Genomic DNA, 19,899 nt, shown 5'->3' with positions numbered 1-19,899 from the left:
GCGCTTGGGAAGGAACTAGGGAGGAAATCGCGGGAAGAAAGGGATGCTTACATGGAACAGCTGATGGGGGAAGGGGGGACGGTAAATGGGACGGAGCTCTACAGATACATAAGAAGAGTGAAGGGTGAGGAGGGAATAGGGGTTCTCAGAGGAGGAGGGGGGCAGGAATATACAGAGGACAGGGAAAAGGCAGACTTACTGCAGGAGCAATATCTGGCAGTATTTACAAAGGGGGAGGCATGGGAGGGTAAAGAGGACGACAGTTTAATGGGCAGGAAGGCCTTTGAGCTGCGACTGACAGATGTAATTAAGGTGATCAGGAGGTTGAAAGGGAGAAAGGCAGCTGGGCCAGATGGTATAGGGAATAGTCATTTGAAGTTGGGTGATAGGGAGATTGGGAAGTACCTGTTGGAGGTTTTCAAGCAGTCTCTGGAGGAGGGGAAACTACCAATGGAATGGAAGGAGGCAGTGGTAGTTCCCATCTACAAGGGGGGAAATGATAAGGCGGAGCCAGGAAGTTACAGGCCGGTCAGTTTGACGTCCTGTGTAGGAAAAGTGATGGAGAGGTTGGTAGGAAGGTACGTAAAGGGGGAAATGGAAGATCTGGGGTGGGTGGATAACAGGCAGCATGGATTCAGGATGGGGTTTTCATGCGAGACCCAGATGGCTGGGCTGTTGGAAGACCTGGTGGAAGCGGTGGACGGGGGGAAGCAGATAGATGCAATCTTTATAGATTTTGAAAAGGCGTTTGATAAGGTCCCCCATAGGAGGTTAATGGAAAAGGTTGAGTTGCTGGTGAGGGATGGAAGGGTGGTACCTGGGTGGGTGATTTCCTGAGGAATAGAAGACAAAGAGTGAGAGTGGGTGAGGAAAGCTCCGAGGAGGGGGAAGTGACGTCGGGGGTGCCACAGGGGAGTGTGCTGGGGCCTCTGTTGTTCACAATTATGATAAACGATCTGGGGGAGGGCATGAAAGCCAGATGGAGGCTATTTGCAGATGACTGTGTAGTGTATGAGGTTGTGGGGGAAGGGGGATGTTTAGCAGAGGACTTGATAAGGTTGGAGCAATGGACGGAGAAAAATGGAATGTCCTTGAATGTTGGTAAGACAAAAGTTGTCAGATTTACAAAGAGGAGGAAAGTCACACGAAATGTATATTACTGGAAGGGGCAGGAAATAAGAGAGGCAGCAGGATATAAGTACCTGGGGGTGACACTGAAAAATGACCTAGGATGGGCGGAGCACATAGAGGGGGTGGTCAGGAGGGGAAGGCAGGCGCTGGGGTTGCTTGGTAGGACCCTGCAGGGAGCTGGGAGGAGGACAAAGGAGAAGGCATACTCCACATTGGTCAGGCCAATGTTGGAGTATGCGGCGGCGGTCTGGGACCCCTACCTGGTGACTGAGGTGAAGGAGCTGGAAGGGGTTGCAGCGCAGAGTGGCTAGGTGGGTGATGGGAATGTGGAGAAGGAGGGAGGGGCAGGATGGGAAACTGCATAGCCCAACGGAAATGATTAAGGAGTTAGGGTGGGAAACGTTACAGAGGAGAAGAAGAGTGGAAAGGTTGGTCAGGATGTTCAACGTGCTGAAGGGGGAAGGGGGATGGGGGCAATTGGGAAGCAAAGTACATAGAGGGGAGTACAGAGGACGAAGAGACCACAGATGTAAGCTCCAGAGGGTGTGGAGGCGGACAGAGAGAGGGCGGAACACCTTCCTGGTGAGGACGGGGAGGGAGTGGAATGGGCTGGGGGAGGAAATGGTGGAGGTCAGGGATGGGAGGGAGCTGATGGAGGGGGGGGAGTGAGTGGGAGTTCTTGCCACCGGGTGAAAGCCCAATTGCAGGTTAATAAGTAATAAAAAAAAAACAAGTTATTTAACTTCCTTTGATCTTTACCGACACTGCATGGGAAACATATAACTTGTTTTATAACACTTATTTTGTTATAAAACATGGTGTTATATAACATTTTTCTTCACGTTTTCATAACAAGTTATATAACTTTGTTGTGTAACTTGTAATATAATTTTCATTCTTTTCATTTTGTAACATGTTGTATAACTTTGTAATATAACATTTTATAACTTGTTTTGTTACACAGTGTAGACCCACCTTTACGTTTAGATGATAGCGCCGCTGAGCGCTCAGCCACGAGGCCATATTTGATAATTGGAAGTTTCAGATGACATATATAATCGTGCCGCCGGCCCCGGAACGAGCCTGAGCGGTGCGGCAGTTGCAGGAAGGTAGCATTGCTGTCGCTAGACTCTTCTCACAGGAGCCCTATTCTTGACAGTATTGGGATAATTCCGTTAGTTGAATAACTGAAATTTGATAGAGATTTCCAAAACATATTCTTGAACACTTCCTAGCGGAATTATGTATCGGATTGACATCACAAACTGTCGGAATTATCCGCCACTTCCTTTACCGGCAAAATCGCAATTTTCTAGAGATTTGAAAGTTTTTTCTTCTTCAAAAATCGATTTGTTGAAAATGGAGGATCCATTTAGGTTCAGAAATACTTCAAAATTCTGTGGATGGGGTTAAGTTAGGTTAGTTACATTGAAATTGTGTAAAATATTGCTGATAAGTTATATTAGGTTGGTTATCTACATTAAAATCGGCAGTAACTTATTCACCTAATTATATTATTTGATTACATTCAGATAAAAATAAGCGACATGATACTATAGTAGGCCTATCGCCGAGCCATAAGTTAAATTTAATCAAATTTAATTTAATCACAAAATAATTTCTTTTTTTAATAAACTCGTGGCTTGGGAATAAGAAAATGTTTTTTTTTTTTTTTTTTTTTGCATTTGAAAATTGCAACACACTTTTCGATAAAACCTAAAAATTCGTATGTTTGTGACAAAATTTCCCACAGAACCAGACACTGCAGTCACAGGGCGTATCCCAGGCACGAATCCCTCGCTAATACCCAGCATGTTTGTAAAAAAAATAATGCCTTGCATCACTTTGACTTGTGAAAGCGAGCATTCGGAAATCGCATGACCTAAGCCGAAACATTTGGCATGCTTTGCCCATACCCTTGGCATTGTTGGCTCATTAAGCTCTGCATGGACTCGTGCTTAACCTCAGAAAACACATTAGGAAGCACACTTAAATAGGTTGTAAAGTTACACTAGCCGACTTGTTACTAGTCCCGCGAGTACCAATACACTCAGAGCTTTGCACAGTGAAAACTTTAGTACCAACAATATTCCGTACTCTCTCAAGGAATTACACATCTTATTTAACAGCGAGTAGGCGATTTTGCAACCTCTTCACTGCATTTGCATAGCTTCTCAAGGCTGGCAGGTGGGGTAAACATGGCACTGTGCTGAACAACAAACCTAAACCCATCTTCCAGAATCACCTTAACAAGTTCTAGCTCTTTCATGTCAAACTCCAGATATTGGCATATGCCATCAGAGAATTAACAAATTCGGACACAGCCATATTAGGGTGCTGGAATCTGAAACAAGTTCTCGTTTGCAATGCTCAAGGACTCGCGATGGGCACACATATCAATCACACGTCTCATGTGCAAATGTAAGGTTCTGAAGAACTGCGTCGTACATTTGTACATATGTGCTTGACTCATTTGTTAAGCAGGGTCTTAAGTTCAGCATCACCTACAAGATTTAGGCTCGCAACTCGCAATGATTTAAACTGACATTGAGCATGGCTCACAGCTCATTACCTTCCAGTCTAAGAAGAGACTTGAGGGATTGGCAGAAAAGTTACATACCGAAATTTGAATCTGCAGTGGACTCACAGTGAGGTTGGATGTCTATCCCGCCTTGACCCTGCAGACATGCTCGACCAGGCTGTGCCACAACTAATGAATGTTGTCAGAATAAGCATACTCCATGTCGTTTTCTATCAGGTGCTCTAACAGCTCCACTTTCTGGAGCTGTCAAGCCCAGGCTCTGGGTGCATTTTTACGAAGCCAAATCACATTAAAACAAAAAGAAACACCGATAGCTCACTATCTGCCAATTCTCAAGGGAATAAACGTCTGTCAATTTATTTCAGTTCTTTGAAAGATTCTTGCAATGGATTAGATTGACTAAAAATATTTTAATGGACATGTACCATTGCTTGTTTACATTATTATTCATAGTTAACTTTATGAACAGACAGCAAAGATGCGATTTTCGAACAAATATGTTTAAAAATCCTTTTTTTCTAGTCACTGTCTGCTATCAGCGTGTTTGTGCTTGATGATGGGTGCAGATTTCAGTTCCCGAAACTGTGTTTATATGTGCTGTAGTTTTTGAACCATACTGGGATCGAACCAGGATCTTAATACACTGCAAGTCAGGAACGTCGGAACAGGGGGGGCAACAGGGGCGAGTCGCCCCCGTGCTGTTATGCATGAGGGGGCGAGAGTAGCATTTCTCCCCCCTCCTTTTCCCAGAATAAATGTTTGGTCCTAGTAGTATTTTTCTCAACCAGTAGTTACAACGTTGCATTGGTGATCACATTGATTAGAAAATCAAATTTATGATTGTCAATATACTGTAAAATGATTGCAAATTCCTAGATGGTGTTTTAGTTAAATTGAACTACATCTACTGTCAAAACAGTGGCGTAGCGTGGGTGGGGCGGAGGGGGCGGGTCGCCGGTGAAGCTGGTTGAGATCTGATCTATGATTCATTCATTACATGTGTCAGACACACTATAATGTTCCATTTTTATCTAAAATTTTGCGCACCGACTATTTTTTAATATTTATTTAAAAGAAAAACTGCGAAATCACTGACAGAGCTCTTTATAACGTTTGTTTGTTTACATACGAACGGCAACATCGCATCACGCCGCGCCGCCCGGCGCGCGCGAGCCGAGTTGAGCGGCACTCCTTATTATGTTAATTACTCATACAAAATCTTTTGATTCACGCGTCGACCCATGTCGATGCCTCTCTTTCGCACTCATTGAATTTAGTACTACGCATTGTACTGACGCCAACCGCCGGTGCTCCCTCTGGTCCGCAAAGGTCGTTATGCCACAACAACACTGGCTCCGAAGTGCGACGAACACGCCCGAGCGTGATCTTCACAAAGTGTAACGGCGTCAAATTGGCGCCCCACGTTGGGCGCCAATTTGACGCCGTCCCCGCTACCTCCGATTATTTAGACGTGATTTTTGTTAGGTTCGTGTTCTCAGGGAAGGTTCGGCCTTGTGGCTAGAGGTAGGGGTCAACGCAGTAGGGCCCCCCGAGCTGTTGAGGCCACTCGGGACACCTGAATAATAACACAAAACTTCTTCAGATAGTTGGTGAATTTAATACAGCACAGCCCAATACATGGTGCTGCCCGTTCTGGCCGTAACGGTTTGCCCGACGCGACTAGTCACACGCGCAGCTCACTTCCTCAGTGGCGGCTCACGATTCTTATGCGCGTGAGGGGCAGACTCGTATACGTAATGCGAAAGTTACAAAAGACACTCTGACATGGCACACGATATTTTGAAGCACAATACACTACACTAATACCTAGCTCTGGATAAACTGGGCTAGCAACACGTAGGCCCGTGTCTCCGGCAACTCTACGTGGTGTCTAGGTGTGTCCCAGGGACTGAATCGTTATTAAGTTTGGTGGCGCACTGCAGTACGACGGTGATACATAAGCCCTGACATGACGAATTACACTTAGGCGAACAACTATTCCACTAATACATTACACTTGATAAACTGGGCTAGCAGCACGTAGGCCCGTGTCTCCGGCGACTCTACGTGGTGTCTAGGTGTGTCCCAGGGACTGAATCGTTATTAAGTTTGATGGCACGTGTCGCCTGCTGGCTGCCCCGTGCGGGCCAAAACTAAGTAGCCTGTAGGATAGGTTGGGCGTGAAGCGCCGACGTAAAACCACGTAATCTCCCCACAGTACTTACGTATGACGTAGAACACTCATCTCGGAGCACTGATTGAATTAAGTTAAGTACCTCATGGTAAATTTAGGCCGACCGCGGAACTGTACAAAAGGTTGAAAAGAAATTACACTATTGAAAACTACATGTCGGTGAATGCAAAGGTTGAAGGTTCCGCGTTTCGCGCAGGCTGCCGGCCTGGGTGAGCTCTCGAAGGACACTGCCTGTGTCGCCGCGCGCGACCCCCCTCCCCCGCCAGCCCTCCAGCGGAAACGTGTGAATTTCGCGGGAAACTGAACCGGCCAGGTTCGGGACGAATCGCACAGTGAAACATGGTTTAGCAAAGACTGAATTATTAATTAATAAAAAATAATGTTTAATAAAATCCTGTGGAAAAACATAATTATAACAATTTGTTGTAGTGCGGCGGAAGGATATGCCACACCCGGCCGGATCCTTCCGCCGGCGCAGCACTCGTTGCACGGCGATCGCCTCGACGCACGCACTTCACTTAGCTGCGCGCACGGGCGCGTTCGGTGCACACGCTTCTAGGAGACGTTGATGAGGCATAGCGGTCTATGCGACATAGAGGAGAATTGGCGGTCGGCGTCAATATGCTGGTATGTAAATATCACGATGCCATAATTTACAGCAAGAACTTCAAACATTCTAATAAAAACTCAGTGTGACCATACGGAATTAAGTAGCCAATAGAAAACTTTCTTTCATTTTACAATCTATCTTTACCAACCTAAACCTAGATCGTGAGATCGAATGTCTGAACTCGTAAGTTCACTTTGGTGCAACACATTGACGCCACTCCCGCTGCCTGTTTAAGTTTTTTGAGTATGTATTAAGTTGAAAAATGATCTCAGGGGGCAAAAACGATGATTCGGCCTCGTGGCTGCAGGCAGGAGCGCGTCGTGGTATGAAATCTACCCGGGCTGTTCAGACCACCCAGGACGCCTTATAAATAAATGGTAAACTGATTGACACGGCACTGCACTTTATTAAAAACCGTTACACACGCTTGTACAAGGACTGGCCGCGTCTGTTATCTGACCGTCGCTGCACGCGAGTCTCTATACGTAGACGATGCGCGCGACCAGGATAAATGGCAAAACGGTATGTGCGGACTTATACTGTGGCCGTTATCGACATGAAGGATGCGGCAAATATTCGCGGAGCTATTGTGCTGCAACGGCTTATGCAGTCAATGACGTTAACATGTAAAACAGCACATACAATTGAATGCTCTAAAGTTATTTGCAATCTAACCTGTTACAAACGTTAATGTCCCGAAATGTACGTAGGCCCGGCTAGATGATAACATAAGTCACAGTCACTTATTACAGCTTAAAACAATTATTATGTGGTTAGATTGCAAGTTAGATGTTACACAGTTAAATAAGATAAATCGTAAATATGTTGATTAACGAGTTAGAACTCGACACACGAGGCTGGCTAGGAGCCTATGACAAATGATGATTAACTGGCTTCGAAGCCTGAAAACTGCGTAAAAATCATTCACGCTGTCCGTCTGCTCAGGACATGAAAATTACATAGTAAATAGAAATCTCCCTGTTGGGAATAAAAGCGTTAAGTTATGAGTCGCATGAAATGACGTACGACTGAGTGGGGTCGGGCGCAGAGCTGAAAAAAGGATTTAATGAACTTACACTATTGCGGTGACTTGGATGTGGCGCGAAATCTGTAGGCTCTGCGTTCGCAGAGCGACCAACCCCTGTGAGCTCCCGACGGCAACTGGCGCGAGGGCGCCGTGAGACCTCGCGCCAAGACACGTGAAACGCTGGATAACAGCTCCGACCAGTTTTGGACTTAAATGACATATTTGAAAATACATGATCATTTAACAATTGTACATAATTTTACTTGAATTAATTATATTTTAATTGTTATTAATTTGGTTGTTTTAAAAATAAGTATTAATGATTTAATTTAGCGCATTGCCACACCCGGCCGAGCGCTGTAATCGACTTGGTGTTCGTCGCGGTGCACTTTTACTCAGTCGGCGGACATCACGCTCGGGCGTGTTCGATGCACTTAAGAGTAAGTGTTGTTGTGGCATAACGGCCTGTGCGAACCAGAGGGATCGACTTGAGATCTCACTGAAACAATGATATTACGATCTAGGATCCGAACAGTTATTGGTGCGACCGGCCCTCAGAGCAGAATGAACTTACTATTCAAACATGCATTTTGTGATTTTGGCAGCAATGCAAAAATTTAATTCTAGTTTTTAGTAATGGTGGTTTTTTGTTACGGCAAATGAGTTTGTTGTGTTCGAAGATTTGTAGAATGTATTTAGAAGAAAGTAATACAAGTTATAAGTAGTAATTATGTTTTTTAAGGCATATACCTTTGTATATATTTCCTGAGGATTATTTTCACAAACGTAAGCATTATTATATCAGCTATTGATAACGTGTCGTTCGTATTGTTTGCAATAGGGTTAAGTGTTGTCCGTAAATTTTTTTGGTATAATTTGTTAAAAGTTTTTTTATTTAATTCAAAGCTTTTATTTGTAGTAAATTTTTTTATCTAAGTATCGCTTTAACTGATCAATTTTTTCCCCATTTTTGCCGGTGACGTAAGTCCCTGTGATGTTGCTAACATTGTTATAAATGCTACTATATTATAGTGTTGTGTTTAGTGTCTTCTGTTTGTACGTCGTAATAGTACTCGTGCCGTCGACGGCGAATTTTCGTGACTTCGGTCGCTAGCGTCACTGTCATTGTCATTGGCTGAAGCTCTTCGGATCGTGCTTTAATTAAATTCGCTTTAAGGCCGTTTTTATAAACTACTCAAGAATGTAAGAGTCACGAAATGTAAAAAAATTAATAACGACGTTTTCAAATACCAGTATATAAACTATGCAAGTCACAAAACTGGAATGTAAGCATCTGCTTACTTTCAATTTTTTTTTGCCTGCTTAAAGGCACTGCCTCATACGCACAGTCGCATCTATCTGATGTGTCGAAGCTGATGATGCAGCTGCGTAAATTACATTTGATTTGTTCACATGACTTATGATGTCAGGTGGTGATGGTACAGTTGCGTGGAGTGAATCAATTGTCAGAGTTGGCAAACTTGAACTCCTGAGGTCAGACACTTAGACAGCAAGCACCATCTGCATTTAACATCATGAACAGAATCTGCTAATGAGAAACATGTTGAGTCCATCTGTAACAGTGCAAAAATAATTATTTCTTAATAGTTTTTTTTTAAAATTTAATTTCGTTTTGGGAACCATTTTTGTTTGTATTTCCCCCCCCCCCCCCCCACCTAATTTATAGCTTTCAAATGGAAAATGAAGTTCTCCATAATGTAAATAATAATTATGGGAATGCATAGGCATTATATTTTATTAATTAAATCCTTAGTTACATTTTCAAGAAGTGTTTCATTAATAAACATTTTTATTAATCTCTTTTTTATATAAATTTTGAATAAAAATCTACAAACATTTATCATGGCTGCCTTCTATGCATCAGTCAAGCAAATGTACTAAAGAATACCTATCAGACAGCATAGTCATACAACATGTTCAGGTAAGTCAGACAGACGTGACTGCGCGAATGTGGCGGGGCCTTAAGGCTGGGCTACATTCGCAATAGCATGCACACAGCACTGACGTATGGAAGTTGATAGTACACAAACAGGTAATACCAGCCACATTGGAAAATAGTATATACACAGTAAAACAGTATGCGTACGGCACACAGTGTGTGGTTGTGCTGTGCACCAATTTCTGTGTGCGGCCCATCAGTGTACTTTACGTCAGCAGCTTAGCATAAGTTACTTGTTTTGATTTGTGCATTTAAAATATAAAGATTAACACTAATGTATGTATATTTATGTAGGAGAAAATTCTTTGTTAATTTTTTATCATCCATGAATGTTAAAAAAAACAGTGAAATTGAATGCTTGGATTGAGGTAAACAACTGTTTCTTAAAATAATAGCTGGCAAAATTCAAACATTTTAAACTGAAAAATTGTGACAGAAGTAAATGAGAGAAAAATCCAGCGGCACTGTTGTATTGTGTGCAAATGTAGCTTTGATTTTTGTGCTGTGCACATGCAACTTGCTATTTATATGCTGTTTGTGTACTATTGCAAATGTAGCCTTGGCTATATGGTTCTGCCGTCCATATTTGAAGTAAAGTATTCTGATAACTGTTAAAAGATGCAAATGGCCAATTATTAAAGTTTTCCACAGTGAAAGCAAATAACTCTTGCAAATCAAATTATTTACAATCATACATGCTTTCATGATAATCATGTATTATCATATCAGTCCTGGGAAGAAATTTGTTTACTATTGTTAAACAATTTTATGTTGTAGGGTTGGTGCTATCTTGGAATTGCTTCTTTTATGACTGATCATGAATTTCTTTTGTTGGTTGTGTTGATCACACTCGGTAGCATTAACAGACTCATTATATCTACAACCATATCAGTTTAACATTACTTTATTCTATTAGTTTATAGGTTTAAGTATGTAACTTTTGACAACAAAAATTAATGAAACCTCTACAACATATGACAAAAAAAAATACTGAAATATTTAAATTACTTAAAAAATTTCCAAATCAAAATTAAAATGAAGACATCAAAATGAACAACTATACCTAATTTATTAAAACAAATTATAATTTTTTTTAAAATAATTATAATTAATTGTTACAACTGACAACTTGTTATCACAAAATGCTTGTAAAAATAATTTTTTGGACTTGGGTAAAAGTTTTGTATCACATGCCAAGTCTATCCCTTGATCCTAATGGCATGATCCTGATTAACATTGATCCTGTGGTACATGATGCTTGCTGTTTTAATTTAGTACATCAATAGATCCTAATTGTGATGTAACAATGAATTATGATTATATTATCAGATCTAATAAAAATCCGAAAATAATAATTTTTTCACTTAATAACATTGATTGTATTTTAATATTTTTTTTATGTCCAGGATCTTTCGACAAACTAAATTACAACAGTAAGTATCATGTACCACAGCATCACTCATACAGGATCATGCCATCAGGATCAAGTTTGAAAACTTGATATTCAACAATTAAGTACCTGGACTTGCATAACATAGCATAGCATAAATGGTACAATAAGATAAACAACCACAACATAAAATTGTTTACAGTAAAAAATTCCGGTAATATTGTAGTGATCTGCAGGAATGTAACAAAGAATAAATTGTAGATACCGAAAAAGAATTGTTCGTTGTGACTTGGTCACTAGCCATTCTCATCTTACTCCTGAGTTCTAGATCATCTGTGCCTGTTAGCTCATATTAGTTTCTGGGTATTGTGAATCCAGCTTTAGGATGGATGTAAGTTATCTGCGTATATGAATGTATGTTTAAGTTTGAAAGAATGCAATATTTTCTCCAACAACAGTATACTCAGAGGTATACAAGGGAGAAACATTAATAAAAGGCTTAGTTCTCACAATAGGAACTAGAAAAGTGGAGTGTATTTGAAGTAATAAATAAAAAAAGAAATTTGCTTAAAGTGTACCCATTTTATTGTTGATTAAGATTTTCATTATTTTCTGTTGATAATCTTAGAAATTACAAAATTACAACGTTCAGAATTAATGGTGGGGGCCCGGGCCGTTAGAAGTTATCAATTACAAATAAATGATTAATTTTACAAATTTAACAATCATGTTTCACAAAAAAAATATCATTTATAAATTTAATTAATAAGTTGCAACATTTGTTAGTCCAACAATTGAGGGACTGTATATAATTTGATTTCACAATATTTAATTGTTGACTGTTCACTGGCGGTGACTAGAAGTGAGAGGTACTCGCAGCATTCATTCAAGAGGGACAGGCGTAAATTTACCAGACTTCAGGGATGGGCTTGAGCCGGAGAAAAGCCTGCGCTCTAGCCCCATCTCTTAAACTAATTCTTGCACAAATCTTGCACTAATTCTTGCACTAATTCTTGGACTAAATCTTGGAATAAATCTTGGACCCCACTGTAACCAATAAAAGAGGTCCAGTGGTCAAGAATAGAAAATAAATTGAGAAGTTAGGGCATAAGGTTAAATGGGGAGGCAGCTATAGCCAAAAGGACGTTGAATTTTTCCCTTACCAGTCTGGGGGTGGAATGAAGAGAATCACACCTTTGGAAGAGGCTGCACGAATGCTCGCGCATGACTGGCGCGAGACATGTTACGAAATTAACTAGTAGTCTGCACTAATGGCGACTAGAAAATAAAAAATAAATAAAAAAGTTAGGGAACACTCCTGAACTTTAGTAATCACATCCCTTAATTTAGTCACGGCGAGATAGCTTGTAAATAGAGTTGCGGGCGATAAGCTCCAGCGAGATGCGATCGCGGTGACGACTTAGGGAGTGAGGTAACTGGTCTCTGATTGGCTGGAAATAGCGCGCGGAGGGCTCGCTTCGCTGACCAAAAAAAAATAACAAGGTGGCTGTTAGCCTAACTAAAGGGGTATCGGAGGTTAATCGCGCTCTGAAAACAGTGTGCGCTGTCGGGGAACGGGTGGAACCAACTCGGTGTTAGTACGCAGAATTCCCGCGAGGGAAAACTAGCGTAAACCTAGTACTTATGGGACCAACTGGTGCGCGCTCTGTCGGGCTAAAAGGTAACTAGGGAGAGGAGAGGTGACGGCCACTAGAGTTAAGTAGATGTCTTTTTCGCCGCGAGATGGCGGAAGCAGGCCTTTCGCGGGTGAGCAAGGTGTCCTCAAGGAGGTGAGAAGGAGAGATTAATGGCCCAGGTCATTGCTCTGAGCGGTGTTTCTGGAAAAGGTGGAGGGGGGGGGGGGGGGTTATGCTAGCACGTGATAAATTTATGCCGGGCGCCAATACGTGCCTGACAGCCCTGGAACATTAGAGTGGGGCATGACTGGAGCTGCCAACCTAAGCTGAGCTCTAGGAAGTGGACTGGGAGGATGCTGAGAAAAGCGGTCCCGGTTACGAAGTCGGACACTGTTACTGGTCGCTTTTGTGACCCTAAGCGGGGAAAAAAATGATGGCTAATACTAGCCTAGGCGAAATTACATCAGGGTATTGGTTGAAGTGTTTGGAAAGAGTCACAGGACTCTGGTAGGAAATATTTTATCAGGATGAACAAGAGCTAACAAAGTTTATGCTAGAGAATTTAGGTGAAAAATAAATTTGTGTCAAATATTTCAAATTTATAGCACATCACAATCACTTCGTGTAGGCTAAGTTAAACACGAAAAGTAAGACGTTTATTCGAGACATATAAGCCTGAAATGTATATTTATACAAGACTTGCAACGTTAACGTCAAGTAACATAAAAAGTAGATTTACCGAAGGAAAGTTTGTTAATGCGAAGCGTTACCGTTTTACATACTGCGGTTCTATGTATTTGATCATGGGATCAATCACATCTGGGAAGAAGAAACATTTTCCTGTGGTATTATGGTGTTACAGGTTGTCCGCATTCTGGAAAGTCAGGGGAATTCAGATTGGTCAGTGAAAGTCAAGGAATTTACTTTAAAGACCTGGAAAAGTCATGGAAATTCCTCATTGATAGCAACTTTAGAATGGAAGGTCACGCTCCAGTATGCCATCACCCAGACTGTGAACACTTTCTTGTTCCTGATGGTGTTTCAGTGTATAGTTGTACACTATAAAAGAGTGTATGCAAGGTTCTGTTTGAACTAGTATAGCTTTAGGGGCGGTGAAAGCTGTATTATCTTTATTTCTTCAAGAAAATTGCAAAATAACTAAACTATTTGAAAAAATTACCAGTGAAATTTGTAATTTTAGTCATGGAAATTCATGGAAAAGTCAGGAAAATATTTGTACAGTTTTGTATTATGAACATCCTGTGTTATCAGTGACTTTGATGGCATCGTGCTAGTGTTTATACAGTATAGTTCTGTTAATCCGGGCTGTGTAGAACAGACTCTGTCTTTGTCATGAAAGTCCAGTTTAGATGGAATTTGCCTTAAAATGCTACAAGTTTTAAATGGTAAAACTATAATAATTTTTTTTTTCGTTAATCAAACTTTTTCTACAGCTTAACTTTAGTTTCGATACTACTGTATAAAGATTTTAACCTACAAACTGATGTAGGATAACAAAAAATCTGGGTGATTAAAATTCAAAATTTATTGATGTTACATTACACAAAAAACTACAGTAGATATCAAATCCTGTCCATATTAATATGTGTCCGAATGAGCAGGTCTGGATTAGTGGGATTCTACTGTATTTCACTTTAATCTCCAATTTTTTTTATATTAGTAGTATGGATTATGACATGTCATTTAAATAAACTTTAGTTAATCATGACTCACTAATTTACGGATTAAATTTTTTAAGAAGAGTATACAGTAGAAAGTACTCAAAGAGAAATTTTGGGTGCTAAATTCACCATGCAACAAATTTATAGCCCTGATACTTTCACATACACCTAATATTGTAATATTTTTTGTCATCTGCTCATGCATTATTATAACCAAATATAACATCAAACAATATTAACGTGATTTCAGATATTTTATAAAGATATAAGTTTCATAAATGTTTTTATGCTGGCTTAACTCTTAAACACAGATGTCACAGCTGAATCAACATACAAACAAAATTTGCAACACACGTGATACAAGAATTTTCATTCTCAAACACATTTTTGTGTGATTTTTTTTCACGCTTAGCAAAATTTAAAATGCTAGCATGAAGTATCATAATATAAAACTCAGAATGAATAAATTAACATACAAGTAAATAGTTTGCTTGGTACGTTATCTTATGTGATGTCATCAGACCCTGGCGTTAAGGGCCTTGCCTACTTTCATTCTGGTTTTGACATCACAATTTCCAGGAAAAAAAAAAACCAGTACAAAATGGGGTTTATTTTGTTAAATAGATTGACTTGTATCACAGCCTACCTAAAATAAACTACAGTTTTTTGCTTCTTTTGCTTTTATTATGGGAGCAAATGTAGCACTGTTGTGGTTCAACTAAAGTTTTTTAATAATAATTTTTTTTTTCAGAAAAAATTTTTATTTTTAATTTTAAGGTATTAATTTATGTATCTATGCACATAGCAATATTTTCACAGCTTATGTTCACTTAAAATATGTTGAAGTTTTTAAACTTCTGCCTTAAGAATTTTTACATTGTTTCTCCTACTATCCTTTTTGAGAATTAACTATTTATTTATTTTATTTTGCAGGCAAGAAGTTGTGTTTTTGCAAGAAACATTGTGACTTAAATTTACATAAATGGAAAGTACTTTTTGTTGTGGAAAAGCAGAGTTTCTTAGCAGGTAAATAATGCTGTTTTTTCCTTCTTTTTCCTCTTTTTAAGATCAGGCATGAATATCTCATAAATTTTTTAATATATATTTTTTTTATAATTTTCATGTGTTACGATAGCATAAATGAACTGTTCCTTCTGCATAAATTCACGTATTTGCACCTGAGTGAATTGTGCAGAAGATACTTGGCCATATTCATTAACCCTGTCTCTCACGTAATTCTATCCTCAACTTTAAGGATATTCTTCACAAACATGCTAATGCAAGTGTAGGCACCTGTATTGTCTGTGTTTATGTGTAATTCTTCAACTACTCATAGCTGCCTGTCTTAAGCTCTGTGAGCAATTGTTGTTTTATTAACTTAGCTCTTAAGTTCACATGTGGAATACTGCTTGATCAATTTAAATATAATCTTTTATAGATTTTAGTATCGGTAAAATGTAGGGCTGTTCCTTAACTTGCGAGCAGAAGCTGTGTACAACACACCAGCATGAATAGATGGTGTATATGTTACGTGATGCTGACTTTACCACTATATTACCTTCTGCATTGTACTAGGGAAAAAAGTGATGCCTTGAATTTATTCTTACTGAGACGCATACAGTATGCATCTCGTGTTTTCGTCATCCAAGTTGCTGCCAAGTTTTGTTTTTGTTAGTATTTCCATTTTTAAAAACTACTTGTTTGTACCTGAAGTTGGTGAAACACAGGTCGAATTCTTTTCAAAGTTGTCTGGCAGTTTTTTTTTGTAATTGAGTTCAAATTGTGCTCACATGGTCCTGTAAAAATTTAGTGTGTGTATGTTGTTCTTTCTTGACTCTCTAATCCATCAAACGTCCCATTATATGTGTGACAACAGAATTGTGAATTAAGTTCTAATATATGTATTTTTAATTATTTCATTTAATTTTAGTGCTAGCCAGTAGACAATGTCCAAAACTGGCAACATTTTTTAAAAGTACAATAAAAAATCAAACACAAAGAGAAAATATGTACAAAGACACATTATATGAAAAAAAAAAAAAAAAATATATATATATATATATAAAGTACAATAATATAATAAAATAAAATTGAATGATCCCAGAAATGTCACGTAACTAACTGTAATTATTGTAATAATGTTAGTAAAAGTAATGCTAACAAATGTAAATATTAAGATGAAATAATATATTTAGGCCAATGTTATAAAGATATAAACACTACTGTAATAAATCTCTAAGACAAAGTTTATTATGTTTTATGCAGTGATTACAAGATTTACAACAATCATTATTATGAATAATACACAGCATTAACAGTAGTATGACCTTGGAGATGGGAATATCTCGTTTCTATAGCAGTAAGATGAAACTTTCAGGGATGTATGTTCTCCTATCCTCAAAACAATCTTATTGGAAAAAAAAAACACTCAATGTCTTGCTTTTAGGAAGTGAATATTATGTAAATGTAACATCTCATAATAGTTAAATTTTGTATTATTAATATGAAGTATTTCAAAAATAGTCTTTGATCAATGTAATTTTTTCTAAACCCTTGGATTCTTGTTTCCATGATGGAGTTCCAAATTACAGATCCATATTCTAATTTTGATCTTGTAAGGCCGTAATAAAGACATAACTGAGAATCAGGTTATTGCAAATTAGTTATATTACTTGAGTAGGCCCAGTGAATGAGAAGATTTACAAATTAAGACTATAAATATGTTCATGAAAATAAAGTTTTTAATCTAGCAGTAGTCGAAGGTCACAAATTTCGGTAACACGTTTAATTTCTATATCATTCACTAAATAAGATTAAAGTGATGTTTTTCTTGTGAATGTGATGCAAAATATTTTTCCATGTTTTCATAACATTTTATTCATGTCACACCATTTTTTAATATAATTAAATGTCCATTTGCAGTTCTAAGAAATATATATTATTTGAAATTGATTTATACAGTTAAAGATCATCAGCGTATTAGAAGACTAAGAATGCAGTATAACATTTACAATATCATTAAAAAAAAATTAAAGAGAATAGGTGACACTGTTCCGTCTTGTGGAACACCAGAAATAACACAATATTTATTAGATAAAAAGCTGACAACTCTTTTACATTGATAAATCTTTGATATCTAATTTGAAAACCATATAATATAATTTTGATTAAGACTGAATTCTGAGATCTTTTGTCGAATCAATGTGTTAACATGCATCAAAGGCTCTTGTGAAATTGAAATTTATACGTTTAGATTATTATCTGTTTGTTACATCATTATTTATTAAATTGATTGTTTTTGCTGGTTTTTCTGCTTGTAAAAAAAATGTTGCATATTATATTTCAAGACTTGGTTATAATTAATAGCACTTCTAGTTATGGCTATCTTTTTTAACTTGAATTTTTCTATCGTTTCAAAAAAATATTCTTGTAAATTACGAATGTTTTCTTGAAAGTTAAGAAGAAATACACATTAAAAAAAAGCTACGTTAGGTATCAATAAAGTTAAACTAATTTATTATATTCTCAGCATGAGTGGTAAGTGTTGTGAAATTGTTTGCAGATATTTTTAGCTTGATAATTCATTTAAAAGTTATGTTGTAGCAAAAAAAAAAAATTCAACATGTTAGAATTTTTTTTTAAATTGAAGTAATAAATATGTTTCTACCTTTCAGCTATGTGCTAAGTGTACAATAATAATAAGTTTGCTTCTTTAAAGTGCAGGATTAAAGTGTGTGTTACATGCATGAAATGGAATTAGATAATTTTTATGCTTTGGTATGTGCTTCCAACTGCAACTTTTTCAGAACTCCAGTTGTCTGGGTGCAAGCCACTTATTTAGAAAGGATCACAATGTTTCACACGGTACACAGAACTGAGTTTTCAGGACAGTTTGTCAATAGGTATCTGTAACAAAAACAGAGGTAATTTTATTGTTAAAGTGTTTTGCATGTACCATAAAAATAATTTATCTGCTGCCTGAACTGAGTAGATGTGTGTAAAATCAAAATTAGTGTTCATTTATATGCCACTTAAATAATTATTGTTAGAATAATAGTTAATGTTGAAATTCAACATTAATGTACATACTTTGCAATATGTACCAAATTCTCTTAAGATACGTTTGAAGAATAAATGTTAGCTACCTCACACATTAAAATCATTATCTAGTATTTTTAACTTACTGAGGGTCAAAGTAAGAACATACGCTTTTTGGTAAACTATGGATTTCAAAATGGGTTAAAATTCTAGAAATGTGAAGTTTCATTTGAATTATGGAACAAAGTGAAATAAAATAGTTTGGCTGATACCGTATGAATATAATCAGATACATGTTGTCATTAGTTAATTTGCACAGAGCTGTGTAGGTGGCCAATTTTTTTTAAACTGTGGTCTCTTAAATTAAAAACAATATAACAGTATTGTGAACTTTATATATACTCAATATATTACTAGAGACAAGATTTTATGGTTTAATTTTCAGACCAATTTCATAAAAAAAAAAAAAAAAACACTGGTGTTATTGTGTTTTTTTTTTTTTTTTTTTAATTTCTATGTACTCTGTTTATGAAGCCTAATATTCAACAAATATGACACATTCTTAATCAGTGATGCTTAACTTACTTCATCAAAACAGTGTAATTTTGGCAGACAAAATAATAATTGTAATAAGCATGTCTAACTATCGCGAACAATAAAAATAAATCTGCAAGTATTTGTGCATTTAAAAAATGTACCAATGTCATAATGTAAAATTTTGTTACTTATAATGGTTGCAATATAAAATAAAGCAGAATTTATTCCAATTGATTTAGTACATACATTACAGTTCTAGCTCCATTATAAATAATTTATATTATTTGAATTTAATATATTAAAAGATTACGTTTTTGTAATCTGAGTCGTTTTGATTAAATATGCTGATTAATTATATTTTGTTACATTTTGATGTTACATGGTGTATAGACATGCTTTTCGGCTTTATCGCAATCCACCTTGTAATCTTGTCCCCATGTATTAAGTTATATGTGTGAGATTAGTGGTTAGATATCATATCAGTGTAGCAGTAAGCAGGGGTGCAACAACTAAATTTCCAAAAGGGGGGGGGGGGGCAATATACCTTTTTATAAAGAATCATCGATCACCCCTATTGAAGCGGGGGGGTCCGGGGATCCTCCCCCGGGAAAATTTGTATTTCAAGGTGGAAAATGGTGCTATTTAAGCATTTTTATTATCTAAAAATTGATTACACAGCACTTTCTTTGCCCCCATTTGCCCCCCACTTCAAGGTTTCAGAGGGGGGGCAAAATACCCTTGGCCCCCTCCCCCCTGTTGTTGCGCCCCCGGCAGTAAGCTTCCAACACTAAAGTAAGTACCGTAGCTGGTTTTAATTATCCAAAAATTAGTTAGTGACAAAGGTATATATGTATCATAGTTCATGCAAACTGGGAAAAAACTCAGGGGTTCTAAAAGGTGTCTTTGAAACCCCAAAAAACACAGGGAAATTTACAAAACTGCAATTGCCAAACTTGATTAGTGATATTTTAATATAAGTGTGCTTCTTTAGTGCCTTAAAACCAGTTTGCACTTTAATAACAAATTCACATGTAGTTGTAAGTCTGTTTGTTATTCACGAGGGCGTATCAGTATCACACATAATTAAAAATAATAAGCAATTAATGACACTGTGAAACAGAAATGAATGTATTACCAATTTATTCCTTTTC

General features: G+C 37.7%; 1 protein-coding gene across 4 annotated transcripts in view; it reads left to right on the top strand.

Annotated features, from left to right (window-relative positions):
* The first annotated feature begins 7,883 nt into the window (after window positions 1–7,883).
* LOC134531944 (vasodilator-stimulated phosphoprotein-like) overlaps window positions 7,884–19,899 on the top strand; it is a 49,427-nt gene continuing 37,411 nt past the window's right edge. For 2 of the 4 annotated variants that reach the window (XR_010075098.1, XM_063368010.1), the window contains exons 1-2: window positions 7,884–8,290; window positions 15,107–15,199. The gene's annotated coding sequence lies outside the window, so the exon portion shown is untranslated. Of the gene's footprint in view, window positions 8,291–8,337; window positions 9,447–15,106; window positions 15,200–19,899 lie in introns of those variants that run through there. The other 2 variants (XM_063368007.1, XM_063368009.1) reach the window with 2 other exon arrangements.

The sequence above is a fragment of the Bacillus rossius genome, chromosome 5 (genome assembly GCF_032445375.1).
Source record: "Bacillus rossius redtenbacheri isolate Brsri chromosome 5, Brsri_v3, whole genome shotgun sequence".
Taxonomy (NCBI): Eukaryota; Metazoa; Arthropoda; class Insecta; order Phasmatodea; family Bacillidae; genus Bacillus; species Bacillus rossius.
This window is presented reverse-complemented; position numbering and strand designations above follow the sequence as displayed.